We start from the raw sequence: 16,644 nt of genomic DNA, 5'->3' as shown, positions 1-16,644 counted from the left end.
AACCGCACGCAAACTGCGCAAATTTCGAAGCATCCTTTGCCTTAAAGGACACTCGACGGCCCGGCACTTCGGATGGATTTCGGCCGATTTCGGGCCGAGCACTCGGAACTTCGGTTGGCGCATACTCAAAGCTAATATTTTGAGTATTCAATGTGTCTGCTGCAAAATGTTAGCAGATAAAAATTCAATATAAACGTAAAAAGGATTCAGATTTTGAAGAAAAAAGTGTATCCTTTTCCGAATTCTATTTAAAAAAAATATGAAATAATGCAAAATATTTTAAATTTTATTCCCGAAGTTAATGGAAATATTTTTTTATATTTTTATAAATATTTATATTTAATCGACATTCAATCATGTTCGAAAGACTTAACCGCAGTCGTTTTTAAGAAAATCGCGTAGAAAACGCGCTGTTAACTTAACAGCGGCGAATAGTATACACTTTGGAGACTTTTGCAGTCCAGCTGTTTCGCGGTTCGTGTCTCGGCTAAATACTTTCAAATAAATTTAAGTTGACTTAATAAATAAATGTGTATTTCTTTACTAAAACGTAATAAAAGTTTATTTATGCTACCTTTAACAATTAATTTTATAAGAATTTTGTAATTTGTTCTAATTATCTTCCAGTCTACATTAAAAAGCTTTGGAATGCTGGAAGTAGCCATAAAGTTTTTTGTTTGATATTTCGAAAGCTCATCGTTGTGCTTTAAGTAATATACTACTTTTACATCATGATTTTTTTGCGAAAAATGGCCAAAAAATAAAATGTCCAGGTTTAAATGCCAATCGATTTGAAATTTAATAACGAGTTCAGAAATGTATGACACTCCATATTTGGATAAATTTTTCCATTGTTACGGTCAAAAAACGAATTATTTTTTTGTCAAAATTGTAATCTGTTTTTTTTTTGGTAAAAATAGGAATTTTTTCTTTTAGTTTTTTTGCTATAACTTGGCCAAAAATGGTCCTACACCAAAAATGAATACTGTTTTGAACAGATAACTAAAAAATAAAAAAATCCATAACACTTTCCGGGTCATCCTGCAAAAATAAAATTTTCGCCAATTTTCATTTTTTTTTTGTAAGGGGGTACTTCATGATAAAGATAAACATACGTTTTTCAAATTCTGGAAATTCACCTGACTTTAAAGTTATATTATTTTTATTTAAAAGCTACATCATTTTATTTTGAAAACAAATTTAATCACTTTGTAACAGTGGTGGACCTAGGATTTTGTTGTGGGGGTGATTCCTTTCTTTTTCCACCTGAGTAGGGGGTGATATATAACCTCCCGTGGATTCGCACATCATTTTTTGGGAAAAATGGCCAAAAAATAAAATGTCCAGGTTTAAATGACAATCGATTGGAAATTTAATAACGAGTCCAGGGAGGTATGACAATCCTTTGTTACGGTCAAAAAAGGAATTACTTTTTTGTGAAAAATGGAGAACTGGGTTTTTGGTAAAAGTTTGTGTGTTTTCTGTTTGTTTTTTTGCTGTAACTTGGCCAAAAATGGTCCTACACCAAAAATACGTACTGTTTTGAACAGATAACAAAATAATAAATAAATCCATAGCACTTTCCGTGTGATTTTGAAAAAATAAAATTTTCGCCAATTTTCAATTTTTTCTTTATAAGGGGGTACTTCATGATTTTTTTTCGAAAAATGGCCAAAAAATAAAATGTCCAGGTTTAAATGCCAATCGATTTGAAATTTAATAACGAGTTCAGAAAGGTATGGCAATCCATATTTGGACCAATATTTCCATTGTAACGGTCAAAAAAACAATAATTTCTTTGTCAAAATTGGGATAATAATAAATTCAATTGGACTTACTCGAATGAAGATCATTATTCCGCATTTCTTGGATCGGTTCCCAAGGAATTCCCTCACACTGCATTCCTCACGGGTTCTCGGTGCCAAAGAGCTTAGCATTCGGCCATTTGATCATGCAACACGCATGATAATTCCCATAAATATATTTCGCCAATGGATTACGTAAACATTTCGGGTCTCGGCCTGCTGTCTCTTGGATCTTTCTTCTTCTGGATTGGCATGCACACTTCTTTTGTCTACGCTGCGGAATTCGAGGCAAGTCCCCGCGGGCGACACTCCCAATCCGAATCTGAGTCCCAGTCCCAATCGCAATGGCAATCGCAAATGGCTTGGTCTTCGGTTCGGATCCAAGTTGGACTTCGTCTCCGTTTGATGGGCGGTTAAATAGTGGACGTCGCAAGACTAATGCCAGGCACCGTTGTGATTTCGAATATCGCTTAGATTTGAATTTGGATTTGGACTTGGACAGATGTCAATTCCCAATGCCCCTTGCTGGAATGACACGCTCCTTCGGTACACTAAAGAAAATCCTGGTAATGATAAATTATTTACATAGTGGTAAAGTAAGCCAAGCTAAAAACGAAATAATATTTTTGTATTAACTTAATACATTAAAAATGTAAAATTATACCAATAAATATTAGGGCATTGCAGCACACTTTTTAAAATAATAAAATGAAATAATATTTTATTAGATTTAATTACAAAAAAGTTGTATTAAAAAATATAATTAAATTCCTTTTAACCCAGCGTTTTTCCCAGTGCACAGGTCTGTTTCTGTGTCTGATGTTGCCCGTGGGTGACATTGCTCCGGCAATTTGCCTGGCAAGAGCATTTGCATTTTGACAAATTAACAATGCGCATACCTGTGGCACCACCAACAGCAATAGCACCACCACCTCTACCACCCACCCACGCAGGTGATAGAAAACTTAATTGAATTCCCCTTTGGGGATTGGGGATTGTGCCTGCCTGCCCATCGAGCACATTCAATTGCTGACCTCAAAGAGATTCATTTGGCAGTTTGTTTGTCTTTTTGCTTTTTGTGCCCCTTTTTTGGCGGAACGCTTTCTTCTCCGCCAGCCGTTACACACGTTCGAATCACTCCGAGGCCGGCCGCATTTATCGAGCGTAATGAGCGCACAGCCCCAGCCCCGTCCCCCTCCTCAATCCCGCTCAGACGCCCCTGGATCGGCGCGGATCGAGCCCCATTAACACACAAATCCAAAGCGTTTCAATTGCCCGCCGGAGTCGATGTCGAAGTTGAATTTGAAGTTGAAGTTTAACTTCAAGTGCGATTGAGATGGCGACTGCGTACGGCTTCTGGCCTTTGGCCTTTGGATCATACCCTTATCGAGTGGGTACAGTGATGATGGTATTTTGTTGTATCTAAATATTATAAAGAACAATCTATTCCTTGCTGAATTGCATTATATATTTTATTTGTTTTATATAAAAATATTTATTAAATAAACAAATAACTAAGCAATTCAAAATTTGATTTTGAAATTTATAAAAGTTTTCTTTTATTTCAAAAAAGATAAAAAAACCAAACGTATTCTAGCGTTTAAAGTTTTTTAACAGATTCCAAAATGTTTTGAGATTTTCACAGAAATTATAAAAAAACGTAATCCTTTAAACAAAAAAATATAACAATTTCATATAAATCGCCATTTTCAATTAATATAATTGTATAGTATGAGTTGGTTTTAAGACTTCCAATTTCACTAGGGTATCCCAAAGTAAACTGCAGAGGTTCCGTTGTTTGCATTTTGGGGTTAATGTTAATGCGGCATCAATCAATGGCACGACCGCCAAATGCGCTTCAAACGCTGACGATTTTATCGGTTCGACTTGGTCCGTTCGAAGTCGCATCTTAACGGCTCATTTTAATTTGAGCGCTGCGCTGCGCACTTGACGCCACCAGACATTCAACATTCGGCATTCAGCATTCGACGTTAGACTATGGAAATGCAATCCCGCTGGCGTCACTCCTATTGGCAATAGGCAATAGGCCGCCCATGGCCATGAGATTACAGCTACAACTACAACTGCGACGACATGTTGACAGCCGGCGTCGATTTATATGCGCAGCTTTTCCAACGCTCTGCTCACATTTTCCGTTTTTCCAGGCGGCCAACGTGTCCCGCATGCCGAACCGACTTTGAATCTGAATCCGAATCCGTTGCTAAACTTACCCGTCAATTGCTGTTCGCGAATCGCGTTGCCAATTGAAGCCGAACCGGTAACTGCAGCTTAAGCTCCTGCAGCGGATTTCAGTCGCCGCTTAGCCAATTCACTCGACCTGTCCAATTCCACTGAGGCGACCGAGGATGGAAAACCCAATGTCCGAGAACCCGAGGGCTAAGTCTAAGAAAATTTAAAAAATTAGACAAATTAGGAAAATGGTTTTTATGGAGGTTTTAACTATAACTTGACCAAAAATTATGTCAAATCAAAAATTCTTACTGTTTTAAACAGCCAACAAACTAACCAATGGATCCACGTCACGTTTCAACAATTTTTTTTTTGACAATTTTAAAATTTTGTTTTTTAAATGGTAAAACATAAAAATAGATTTGAATGCCAATTGATTAAGATTTTTATTACGAACTCAATGCGGTATGACACTAAATATTTGGACACTTTGTTGTCTTGTTTTGGACAAAATACTGCTTTTTTTGAGGTGGAATTTTGGAATTATGGACTTATGGCAAAGTCATGATAAGATAAAGCTTGTTCAGTTATTTTGTTTCCTTAAATACTTAATAACCATTGTATTCAAAGGAATTCCATCAAAGAATTTAGATAGAATAAAACTCTGTAAGGGGATAAATATTTGTTGGATGGTTAATTCTCTCGCTATTGCTGGTATTTCTTGCCCAAGTTTATGAGACCATCGACAACCCCACCCCCACTTCCAATTTCGACGGACAATCGCATCTCGTTTATTTCTGAGATCGGTCTTATGCAACCCAGAGATGCTTATCGCCCCTCATCCTCATCTGAATTGTTAAATATCCCAGCCGCCCCGAGTTTATGATCGTTTTATGTATGAGAAATATTTGGGTCTTTGTTTTTGTTTTTGTTTCTGTTTCGGTTTCTGTATTTTTTTTCTGGGTGCGGATTGATAACCAAACTTTCGCATTTTTCGGATGCAAGTTTCCAGAGAGGCGGCTGGGATGGTGTTAACTAAGGGGCGTGGCTCGGATTGAATCATCAATGGCCGCGAAAGCATTTCACTTTCGCTGCTTGTCATCGCTCGCTCGTTCGTTCGGTCAATTTCTTTGGATCTTTAGTTTTTTTTCTTTTTTTCCGAACAAAAATTTCACTTTCTTTTGAGTCATCCTCGATGGACCTGCGGCTGCTTCTTTATGACTCCATTTTACGTGGGTGACAACGATTGCAACATCGCCAAGGGGAAGACAATGCCCCAACTTTGTTCGCCGGCGTTTCATCATCGTCATCTGGCAACAATTAATGGGCATTATTGTCGGCAGCAAGTTTATTTATTTGTTACAGTAGAAATTGTTAAGCAAATATTTTGCCTTGCTGCGAAAGCCCAAAAAAAAAAGAAAAAACCTGTCGTGAAATTTGAGAAAATTGTTGTGTTGTGTTTGTATTTGCACAGCCGATGTTTTCGTTTTCATTATTTCCAAGGGTCATGGGCGGAGGAGGAGGAGGAGGAGAGAGAGGGGGCCTATATCACCATGAGTCAAAAGCAGGCAACTTTCTTCCATCCGCTCCTCGATTCTCGGTGTCTCGGCTTCTCAGTCTCTCAGTCACGTTCCTTGGCCTGCCCTGAATTGCTCAGAGTTCATTTGCCGCAATTTTTGTGGCCATTTTTGTTGCTTTTTTCGGTTTCTTGGCTCGTTGGCCTGTTGTTCAAGCCAAGTTGGGCCGGACGCCTTTATCATCGAGTGCCCGTCGTCCGTCAGCCTGTGCACAGAAATCATAATTCGCTAATAAATTTCCATTTCCATGTCGCGTTGCGTTTGCGCCGAGTGAAAGTTACCCCGAATCCTCCTCGAAAATTCCCCCGTCGGCTGACCTCCTTAAACGCGCCCTGAAAGGTAGGCATTCCACCGACAAAATACTTGTGCGTAATTTAAAAAACAAACGTGGAAATAAAGAGCTGAACAGGTCGAAGACAACCTGAAGAAGAAAAGACTGAATGAATCATTTTTATTGTGTTTATTTTGATATTAAACATTGGCTTTTTATTTATTTTAACCATTTGCGTTTAAGTCAGAGAAATGTAAGAGTTTTTAATAAAAATTTAAAATTATTTATTTAATTATTTTCCAAGTAATAAATTAATAATAAACTTGGAAATTAGGAGATGAACAAGCTTATTTTCTAGTTATTATATTTTAAAATTGTAAAATATTTTATAATTTAAATTAGCAAAAGAAATTTCCTGATCTTTATTTCTTTCTTCCTCCTCAACTGGAAAAGCCATTTCGGAATTTTCCGCGCCAACGAAAACGAAAGACTTAGGCCACAAACTCGAAAGGTAATTGAAGCAGAATGCCAAACAGACTAATCTAATTACTCGAAATCTACACTTCCGCTCGGCGGACTTAAGCTTTAACTACGAATTTCACTCTCGTTTTCTGCTTAGAAAAGACAGCAACGCGACTCATAAACTTGTTTTGTGTGGAGCGTCGAGAGGAAAAAGAGAGATGCCCATGCCCGCAAGTGTATAATTTCACTTTTATTAAGTAATTTCAGCGTGTGGATGGCTGGCAACCGCAAAGAGCGACACTTGTCAATGGCAGATACCGCGATAGTCATGCAGATACTCAGATACTTAGTTTCTCGACTACTAAATGCAGAGGAAAGCACGCGGCAAATGAAACCATTAAGAAAGCAATCTTATATTTGTTGTTGATATTTTCCAGTATTTTCCAGATGCATGTGTGCTGATAGCACAAAACTGCCGGCGAGAACGAAACTTTCTGGGCTGCACATTTGGCACACACTGGCGTTCAATCAAAACTCCGGACATTTTACTGCCGCATTAAACGCGGCCAATGATAACAATCAGTCGAGAGTCGAGAGAGCAGCTTAAATGAGCCAATTTCAGGCTACACTAGATTTCTGTGTCTCATTTGTTGTCGGTTGTCAACAGAAGAACCAACCTTCGAACGGGGTAGATAGACCCCCTCTGTGGGGCGGCGGGTCAGATCAAAGTCAACTCTTGATTTTCCAACACTTTCTCCAAGCCTTTCTCGAATCGATGGGTCTGGCGTTTAGAGTTCTGCCTTCTGGGTTTTGGTATAAAACATTTTTCAGTGTCCGCTGACAAGCCATTAAAAAATTATGTTTATTGCCTTTGATAAAATTCTTAATTCTTCTGGCTTTGATTTAAATCATTTCTGAATGATCATTTAAACTATAACACATATAACTATATTAACTATGGGTAATAAATGAATAAATAAAATTGGAAAAAACAGCATTAAGATTATAAGCTTAGGAGCCTGATATTATAGTTACTTTCCTTTCTAAAATACTTTAAAAATATTTACATTTTAATCTATTTTAAGCCTTTCAACTACCATCTATTGTAATCAAGTAGCTCCTACAATTGCCATCTCCAAATAGCCGACAGCTTTTGGTGTCATAAGTCATAGGGTGTCATGGCAAAATTTGTGTTTTCCATTTAGCTGCCAACTTGACTATTTTCTCACGCATTTGTCACGGGGTTTTTCTTCGTTTTCATTTTCGTTTCGTCTCTCGTTGTTTTTCCCCATCCTCCCTTTTAATGAGTGGGTCATCAACGCTGACAGTTTTGGCCAGGCTGTAAATTATATTAACTGCATTTCGCACACGCTCTTGCACAATTTTCATTTTCTTAGATTTCTCGGCTTATTGGCTGATATATTTAAGTTGCAACAAAAAGTTTTTTATATAAGTACAGAAATTATTCAACACATCCTGCAGGTTGTGGGCCAGTTTTTACTTTTCCCAAGCCCCCGGTTAACTTTCCCCCCAAAAATTCGCCTGAAAGGGCAATCCAACTTCGTTTGTTTCGTTTCGTTTCTTGTTTTTCGTTGCTTGTTTCGCTTTTATTGATTTTTTGAAAGATAAGCGTTGCAGTTGCAATGGCTTTTGGCTTTCGGCTGCTGTCATTGTTGTTTGGTTTTTCCCGTTCCCAGCCGCGTTTTTCTTTTTATACATTTTTTGGCCAATTGACACATCCCGATTGTCAGCTGGCTGACCTTGCGGCAGCTTTCACGATGTTGCTGCCGCTAGTTGCTGGTGGCATGTTGCAGGTTGCTGCTGTCGGGTTGCAGGTTGCTGGTTGCTGCTTGCTGGCGTGGCCGCCTGCGTTGCGATGCGGAAATGTGCGGCGAGGCTGCCGCCGAATCCAAGCCCCGATTTTGGCTGCACTGGCTGCACTTTCAGGCCAATCGTCACACGTCTCGATTCGCTGACAACCTGCAATCCTCGCAGCAGCAGCAACTGCAACAGCAGCAGCAGCTAATCATAACTCCAGTCAATTTAGCAACCAGCGACAAGTGCTTTTTTCGAAGCGATTCTGGCTTTGTGCAGTAACTTTCTCCCGACCTCGTTTAGTTCGCCGATCCGACGATTCCGATTCCAATTCCAATTCCTAAAATAAATTATTGACACAGAAATTGCTGTGGCGTTGTTTTCGATTTTGTTTTTTGTCTCAGATCTGCACAGGAAAAAAAAATCAACATCTAAAATGTATTTCTGAAGCACTAACAGAAAATTATTGAAATTATATATAAAACAATTAAATTTTTATAAATTATTACTTTTAGTCCGCATTTAAAATTTAAAATAGGGATAACATATTTAAAACATTAAATAAAAAAAATTACATTATTATTTCCATAAAAAAGTCTTTAAAAAAAGGTTATTTTAAAAAATATTAATATACTTTTTTTTATAAGAATTCATAGTTTAAAGCCTATTATATTAAATCCTTAATATTATTAAAAATTGTAATATAATAATTAATAATACAAATCCAAGACAAAATAAAGTTGTAATATCTAGAACATGCTTTGGAAATAATTAAAAAGTATTATCGATTAAACTTTCGCTTTGATTTATTTTTGTCATGAAATGTAAACTTTTTCCGGTGCTCTTCGATTTAGGCGTCTATTGACCCGCTGAATCATAAGCAGTTTAAGCTGAAGCAGAAGCGCCCAGAATTGAATACTTTTGTAGAAACTTTTCGGCAAAGCCATATTCATAAGTAGCCGGGCCAGAAATTTATTTGCATATTTCCCTCCCTTCCCAAAGGCCCAAACGAAGAACCACTCAACTTGGAATGCGTTAATTGGCCGGGCAGGCAGCCAACTGAGCAAACAGTTAGCCCTGTTCGAGCCGGGTTCTTTGGCTCCGGTCTTTGGTCTTTCACTCGGGGTCTTCGCTGGGTCTTCTGCCCCGGTCTTCTATGGGTATTCTTCGGGCCTTCAGCTACCCAGCCAATAATTCACCTGCCGCTGATGGGCAACGCTTAGCAGCCTAACGAGGCGTTACTCTGCGCTGGCCAACAACAAAAGCACTTGACACCTGCCCATTGGGTGGAGATGGGGTTGAGAATGGGTATGGCGATGGGTTGGAGGTGGGGGAGGAATTGAAATCGGACGATCGAAAGTGAAGAGACCCACATAGCCATTGAATGGGCAGGGCCATAAAAGAATTTCGAGAATCCCCAAATGAAATTGATACGCACAAGCACTTTGCTACTTTGAGTGGGGGGTCTCTTCTCTCAATTGGGCATGAAAGTTGGTCTTTTGCTTTTGGCATGGGGAAATCAGAAAGTTTTGCCAGAGAATCTAGGTACTTTTCGCAACAGTTAGATATATTATTTGCTTAAGAACTTATTTTCTTATCGAGTATTGTATATTAAAATATATTATCATATATATTAAAAATATATAAAACATCAATATATATAAAATATAAATTTATTATACAAAAATTAAATATATATTTAATTATAAATATTTCATAGATTTATAATAATTAAAAAAAACACGAAGACCTTTATTTATATCTCACTTAAATCATATGAAAGAATAGCTACCTCTTTAATGGTCAGCAATTCAATCTTTCAATCTTGTTTACAGTACTCTTCGCAACTAAACGTTCGGACTTCTCTTCATTAAATTATCATTATCAAAATGAAAGTTTGGACTTCGTTTCGTCTTCACTCGTTTGTTAGTGCGTGCGATGGGCAATGGGCACGTAACTGCTGGCCATCAATAAAATTGTCAAATTGGCAAAAATGGAAGAAAAAAACAAGAGAAGAGAAGTCGTGCGTAGAATAACCAAATAAGAAATTTGAACTTTTATTTTGCGTGGGTGTGAGTGAGGAGCAATTAAATGCAAATTTCTCTGGCTGCCATCGCTGGTCATTTCCCTCTGTCCCTATCTCCGTGTCTCTGTTTTGCGCCCCAACAGAATCGAAAGACTCAGGCAACGAACTCGAATGATTAGGGCCAGACTCAGACGCAAACGCAGGTCGCTCGGATCAGCCAGCAGTGTGTGCTAATGCCACAAATTATTGTTTTCCAGGCAGATGAAACATGTCATCTCGGTGGCATTTGTTTTTCGCTGCCCGGGCCCGTTTGCTCCAAATGAGCTGCGGTTGCTCCATTAAGGTGACACAATCAACAACGCTAACTCTGTCCAGGGCGACCTGATCCACTTGAGACTCCAACGGAGAAGTCTCAAGTCTGCTTGTGCACTTGAATATATTGTTTCAATGATTTGTATAATTTTTAAGAAAAATATTACTTTTTTTCTATTTACAGTATAACATTTAATACGAAGAAGACAACATTATTTCCTCAAAAAAGACCTTAAATATTTATTTAAATATTTTTTTTTAATATGTTTAAATATGTATAAAGATACATTTTACATACATACTATAAAATAGTTTTTAAATAAATTCAAGCAATTAAATAATTTAACAAATAAATTAAATTATAATTTAAATTATATTATAAATTAAATTATATTATATTACATGATTTATTTTTCCCAGTGCAAGGCAGCTGCCCTCTCTCTCTCTTTGTCAATTGCTTTGTTTTTCCTTTGGTGATTTTCTTTCTGTTTTTGCAATGTTTATTGTTGCTTTTTTAATATGTTTAAATATGTATAAAGATACATTTTACATACATACTATAAAATAGTTTTTAAATAAATTCAAGCAATTAAATAATTTAACAAATAAATTAAATTATAATTTAAATTATATTATAAATTAAATTATATTATATTACATGATTTATTTTTCCCAGTGCAAGGCAGCTGCCCTCTCTCTCTCTTTGTCAATTGCTTTGTTTTTCCTTTGGTGATTTTCTTTCTGTTTTTGCAATGTTTATTGTTGCCACTGTCGCACAGTCGCCGGTGGTTGTTGGTGGTTGCTGCAGTGGTGGTGGTGCTGCTGCTGCTGGTGGTGCCTTATGTAAGCTCTGAATTCTCCTGGCTCCGCTCTGGACATCCACTTCTGCGGTTGCATCCATCATCGTCATTAGTGTCCAAAAATGAAATGATTGCAAATATCAAAAACGCAACAAAAGAGCACTCCACTTGTCAGTGGGGCAAGTGGCCCGTGGGGGGTGGTGGTGCAGCTTGGGTGGGTGGTTGGTAGCTTGGCTTGGCTTGGATTTGGTTGGTGGTGCAGTGGCAGTGGCTCATGTTGGCATAGACAAAAGACAAGAGTTTTACTTTCGCTTCTCCGCACACACTCACACATTTCACTGCCGTTATTTTTTGCAATCTCAGGAAGGGGCGGATAAACCTATCCCTTGCACTGGCCACCGCCATGTGCCACACCCCCCGCCGCCCAATTGCAGTCACTTTCTGTGGGCGCCCATTGCGCAATCATAACCATGTGCACTTGCCTCATAGCCACCCATCCCCCTCCTCCCCTTACAGTCAGCCCTCCCTTAGAGGGCCCCCCGTTTGCCATCGTTTAAAACCGAAAAGTGTTTTGCAATCCACCAACTCAACTATCAAAAAAAAACCACCAAAAGGAGAAAAGTGGAAAAGCGGATGTTAACCAACGTTTAAGGTTTGCGAAAATTACGAAAACCTTCTCCAAAGTCCCCCTAATTTAAGGTTTGTTTACAAAACGTAATCATAAATAATTAATTTTTTTAATTTTTTCTGATTTTCCACCCAAAAAATGTAGTATTTTGGTCGTAAAAACGGAAATAGTGATCCAAATATGGATTGTCATACCTTTCTAAACTCGTTACTAAATTTCCAATCGATTGGCATATTAACCTGGAAATTTTTAATTTTTGCCATTTTTCGAAAAAAAATTATGATGTACCCCCTTAAAAAAAAAGTGAAAATTGACGAAAATTTTATATCTCCAAAATCATACGGAAAGTATTATAGATTTATTAATTATTTTATTATTTGTTCAAAACAGTATGTATTTTTGGTGTAGGACCATTTTTGACCAAGTTACAGCCAAAAACAAAAAGGAAAAATTCATTTTTTACCAAATACCCAGATCCCGAACTTTCCTCCCAAAAAGAATTTGTTTTTTGGCCGAATTAATGGAAATAATGATTCAAATATGGATTTTTATCCCTTTCAGAACTCGTTATTAAATTTCCTTATTTTGCTTCATATAACATTTTATTTCTAATTACTAATAGTTTTACATTGCACTATGGGGAAAAATTCCGTTTTTTTGGCATAAACTCTAGTTTTAAAGATAGGGCCTTGAAAATTATAATATATACTCCTTATGCACAAATAGAATTTCGGTTTTTTCCATTTTTTGAAAAAACCTTACGGTTGTAAAAACACCACCCACAGCCACCCACCCACCACCTCCCCATTATGGTCAACCCCCTAAAAATTTGTAAGAATATTTTTTTTATTAATAAAAAACATTTTTATATAGATAACTTATGTAAGATATAATATTAATAAAATAAAATTTAATTATTCTCCATCGAAACTCTCTGAAACAAGCAAGAAAGTTAAAAAATTGGGTTTGTGTTATGGTGTGTTTGCCATACCTAGACACCAACTTCAATCATTCTTCTTCAGGTTCTGCTTCCAAATAAACACTATCCAAATCAAAGAAATTGATTTCACCATCTTCGTCTTCCTCCGTACTTTCAATATCGTTTGTAACATCGGAATTCATATGCAGCTAAACAGTGATTTATTGAAAAAGGGGCAAAAACGGGCAAAAAGCAATGATAACACCTGTTTCTTTATCATTTTGTTAATACATTTATAATACAACCTTGCGTCGATCGGCGTAGATTCTTAACTAAAGCTTAACAGAACACAATAACTTTTGTTAGTTTTCGGCTAAAAGAGACATACACAAGACATTAAACAACAGGACAATGCAAACAGTTACAACACAATTTGTTTTGAGAAGTATTTAAGCATACCTTGACGTAAATTTTCCATATTTTTGTTTATTTTTTCGCCCTCTGAACACTTTGCACGACGATGGGAAACTTTGGAGTAAAATTAGCGCGCTTTTTTCTTAGAGATGAGCACGTTAATCGATAGACTTTGATAGGCTACAACAAATTATCGGTGGCACGTAAAATTTTTTTTTAAATTGTTCTAATAAGTTTAACCGTTTTACTATTAAAATAAAATATTTGTTTTTTAAATTAGTAACTTTTATTTTTTGCGTTTATGCCAAAAAAACGGACTTTTTCCCCATAGTGCATTGCCTAATTTTTACTTTTCTGGGTGAAATGTGCTTCTGACTCACATCAAGTTAGCTTTCAATATCTACAAACAAACCCACAACTCATTAATATCGACAGCCAATCGGAATTAATCTTCGTTTTTTCATAATCAAAATCACATCAGGGCTTTCGGTTTTTGGGCCGCGATCTGAACTAGTTTAATATGGATTTTTGAGCTGAAAAACGGGAAAACAAATGCTTCGAACTGGAGCACAGTTGTTTTTATGATTTGCCCGGGGGGCAACCAAAGCCTAAGGTTGATTTGCTCGATGGCCAAACGGGGGAAAAAATGTATAAAAACTGGAAGGGAATACCCCGTGGGCAACGGCGGCAGCGACTCAGAACATTAATCTCGCGAGTCTCGGCCGGGAAATTAAAAATAATAAAGCACTAAATGGAAAATGAAGCGAGGCTAGAAGCGAGGAGGAATGGGTGGAATTGGATGGGCAGGGAGCCACCTCAGATGCAGCAATTCGCTCTGCTTGGCTGCGTCCTAGATTCTCCCAGTTTTCCCAGCTTTTCCCCGAACTTGTTGCGTGTGCCTGCCCGGCCGAGTTGATTTCCTTGTTGTGCTGTGGTCACTCCACACTAACCACTGGCCACCAGTCACTAGTCACTAGCCACTAGCCTCTGGTGGGCGTCGTTCGAGGAGGAGGCGGAGGAGCCAGCAGCACGTGGCTATGACACTGAAAAAATATACCATTAATATTCCACAGAAAATATTATTTAATTTAAAAAACATAAAAGTAAATTAGAGCACAAAATTCACATTATTATATCTACTTTTGTATTTATAATTAACAAGCCACCGAAAATAAATACTACATCAGTTTTAAATTTAGAAAATATTGTTCCCACTTTTATTACATGGCAATTGAGCTTTTTTATACATTTTAACAAAGAAAATATAATTATTTTCTACATTATTTTTTGAAGACAAAAATAATTTGGTTTCTTTAAGTGCATTTACTGGTTGTACTTACTTCAATTGCCGCTGCCTGGTCAACAAAGCGGAACAATGGGCGGCCGAGGAGCCGAAGACGAGGCTTTGAAGACCAAGCCTATCAGCCATCGAGCATCCACATCCACTTCCATATCCACATCCACATCCCAGCTGCACCACCAGGCAGCCACTTGCACCAGCGATTTTCTAATTAAATGTTGCCACAAGCCAACTGCCTGTTTTGATTTTGATGTTAGCTAACCGGAGGGAAAAAAGAGAGATGTTTGGCAAGATCGAACATGGATCAATCCGTGAACTCGACGCTTTGACATGGCCGAAAAATTTCAGCTTAGCTGGTCCCCCAGGGCATTCAATGCGACACAAATGCCAGCTTCTTCTTCTCCGTCGTGTGCAAAATGGAGCAATCAAAGTTGGCCGGAAAAGTGCGGAAATGTGCGAAAATAGATCAGGCTAAATAATAAATTATATTATTATAAAATATTATTACTTTTTCAATAGCTATCTGTATTTTATGTATTACATTCCATAAATGCAATTATTTTTACTTATTCATTTGATTTTTATTTAAATAATACTCTTACTTTATTTTACGACTACTTTATTTATTTACTATTACTAATTTATTGTAATCTGTATTATATTTTGCATTGCACCCAAATATTTCTAACTATTAATTTCATTATTTTTTACATATATAATATTCTACTTTATTTAGCGTCTAGTCTATTTATTAAATGTAAATATTTCGTTTTTATATTTTTAAAATGACAATGAAAAATATTATAACTAATTTAATTGAAATCGGTATTTTAAGTATTCTATTTTTCCATAGATTTCTTTAATTATATTTATATTTTAATTTTAATTTCTTTAATGCTCCACTTTATTTTACTAACTCATCGTTTTTGTATCTTTAAAATATATTTTTTATCTACTCTATTCGAGCTGGTTGATCTAACCATTTTATCTGTTCCATATAACGCCGCTTCAATCGCTTTTCGCCCGAAGCACCCTGCCAGTGGTCACGCCAGTGGTCTTCTCCAGTTTCCAGATCGTGTGGAATGCTCGACTGCACTTTGCTCGCAACCCAATTCGGTGTCACATGCTCCCCCGATCCGCGATCCCCGATCGATTTTCGATCTTGGCCAGAAGTCGGCTCACGATGATCATTAGCATAAGTCTGGAGCATTTTGCATTTGGCCCACATGTGTCACACACATAAAGCGCATAAAGAGCGAGGCGAACTGTGCGTTGGCCGTTGGACATTAAGAAATGTGGAGGCAGAAAAAAGAACTGGGATGCTGCAGTGCATCCACGAATCTGGCTCTTCTGTTCGCTGCTCCAATTTCCTGACCATTTGGCTTACTTTGCGCCGGTTCGTGTGGCATGCAAATGCAGCATTGTGCAACGTCGCTTGTCCAGTGTTTAATTTCCAACAAAGTCAGTCGTTCTACGTTGTCCATCCAGTTCCAGGTGCACAACTCCACAGGTCCGCAGCTCCAGCAGGTTACCAAGACCAGATCCATCGAGGAATTCTTCTAAATTGGTCCACTCACTCACACTCACACACAGGCGCGTAGAAATGGAGGAAGAAAGAACGGTGCACTGGGGCAAAATGTCATCACAAATCTTCTAGCTAATCTAGCTAGGAAATTTGTTGTATTTTATCTTACGTTTAAAATATATTCATTTATTTTTAAACCTTTAACCTTTCTGCTCCAAAATGGTATTACTTTTATTTTAAAATGATCACACTTTTTTGTAGTCTCAAAATTTATACAAACAGAAGGTATAAAAAAATAAAATTTATATAATATATTATTATTCTATATATTTACAATATTTCATCGAATTCCTTTTTGTTCAAAACTAAAAATAATACAAATAAAGGTTTGGGAATTATACCACAACTATATTGTTTATGCCTTTAATTCTAGTTTAAAATTCGTCACTGTCCCCAAAAAGTGTGGAATAGATAAACCTCCGTTTCTAAAGTCTCCGATTTTTTCTTGGTGCTCCGTTACAGTTGCATAACCTGTATTAGTTGTTATTACCGTTTCGGAGATGATGGCCCGAGAACCGAACCGATTGGCTTGGCCATTGA

The sequence above is a fragment of the Drosophila takahashii genome, chromosome X, assembly GCF_030179915.1.
Source record: "Drosophila takahashii strain IR98-3 E-12201 chromosome X, DtakHiC1v2, whole genome shotgun sequence".
Taxonomy (NCBI): Eukaryota; Metazoa; Arthropoda; class Insecta; order Diptera; family Drosophilidae; genus Drosophila; species Drosophila takahashii.
This window is presented reverse-complemented; position numbering follows the sequence as displayed.